A 2,050-nucleotide genomic window follows, 5' to 3' on the forward strand; every position below is an offset into this window, starting at 1 on the left:
GGACGTATTGGAGGCAATGGGGACAGCACCGTCTGACACTTGGAAGGATCTGAAGGTGCGCGGTGAACAGGCTGAGCGATTCCTTAGAAGGAAGAAGGCTGAGAGGAACCAACCGACATTTAATCCACTGGACTCAAACTTCGCCTCTCGTGGTAAGGGCAAGGCACCTGCAGCTGCTGGTGGTGCTAATCAAGCGTCACAACAGCAATCCCGAAGGCAGCAAAAGACTTCGGGTCCGAGACTCCAGAGAGAGTATTCCTTCAAGGACGAAGACGTTCCAACCATCTTCGAATCGCTCCTCGAAGGCAACAAGATCAAGCTACCACCTATCACGAATCAGGAGGAAGCTGATAACACTACGGACCCAAAGTACTGTGCATACCACAGAAGGGTTGTTCATCCCACCAAGGATTGCTTTGCTCTCAGGAATAGCATTCAGACCTTGGTCGAAGCCGGCGTTATAACGCTAAGGTAAGCCAAATAAAAACGGCAAAACTCCGACCGGTATAAGAGTATAAACTGCTTCCTGACACTCCAAAGAGTATACGAGTATAAACTGTTTCTCAATCCTCCGACCGGTATAAGAGGTTAAACTACTCCCTGATACTCCAATAGGTATATGAGTCTAAACTGTTTCCCCACTTTTGACGGGAAGTTCCTGGAGAATATTAAGCTAATATTCTTAAGGATAACCCGGTTAGTTAACTGATAATAATGTCCGAACCAGTTCCGCAGAGGAAACTGGGGGTGGACGATTTATGTAACGGGAAGTTCCCAAAACCACAGCAATGTAATGAATAAGGACTCCCATTCAAGTTCTCACTGTGTCTGTGCACTCAACACTCTCTCTGTTAGAGTCTGGACGTAAAGTTCCTGATTGGTCAAACCTTCTTACAGTTAGGACCACAGTCAAAATCCCCTCTCGATTCTCCCAATGAACGAGAGGTCCACAAATCAAGCGATCAAACCTTCTCTGTTAGAGTCTGGACGTAAAGTTCCCAATTGGTCAAACCTTCTTACAGTTAGGACCAAAACCAAAATCCCCTCTCGATTCCTTCAATGAACGAGAGGCCCACAAATCGAGTGATCAAACCTTCCTACAGTTAGGATCATCTCAAATTCCCGCTTGGTCAAACCTTCATACAGTTAGGACTACAACCAAAATCTCCTCTCGATTCCTTCAATGAACGAGAGGTCCACTTTCAAATCGAGTGATCAAACCTTCCTACAGTTAGGGTCACCTCAAACCTCCCACTTGGTCAAACCTTCCTACAGTTAGGACCAAAACCACGATTTGTTCTCGATAAACGAGAAATTCATCTTTAGTTCGATAATCAAACCTTCCGACAGTTAGGGTTATCCGAATCTTTTTGATTCTCGGAGTGGAGATCCCACTCTTAGTTTCACCTTTCCGGATTCTGGGGGTGGAGATCCCACCTCGAGTCTCCTTTCCTTCTTTGTTCGGGGAATAGAATATAAAATTCTTCCTTCCCCATACCAATCCTTTTCGAAGAATTCAGGATTCATCCTAGGAAGTTTATCCCGAATCCTAAGCAGGGATAAGTCTGCGCCTAACACGCGCTGCCGGTTTAGTCTTTTTTCTGCACAAAAAGACACCAGAGTTCGATTCTGGGGTATTCTATCCTGAAACCTAAGCAAGGATAAGTCTGCGCCTGACACGCGCTGCCGGTCAGTTCTTAACCGTTTAAAAAGAACACCCGTTCACATATTCAACATTGTGACAGGTTGTTATTAATAACACCAAAATCCATGCCTTACACGCATGGGGAATTTCATCCTGAATCCTAAGAAAGGATATGCCGACGCCTAACACGCGTCGCCGGTTTAGTCTTTCCCCGTAGAAAAAGACACCAGAGTTCGATTCTGGGGTATTTTATCCCGAAGCCTAAGGAGGGATAAGTCAACGTTTAATACACGTTGCTGGGTAGCCTATTCCCATGACAACGGCGAAGTCTATGTATTCAAAGTCATAGCAACAAGTCTTAGAGGATTCAGTCTCTAAGCACAACGTTACATGCGGAACGGATTT

This window comes from Asparagus officinalis, chromosome 4 (assembly GCF_001876935.1).
Source record: "Asparagus officinalis chromosome 4, Aspof.V1, whole genome shotgun sequence".
Classification (NCBI taxonomy): Eukaryota; Viridiplantae; Streptophyta; class Magnoliopsida; order Asparagales; family Asparagaceae; genus Asparagus; species Asparagus officinalis.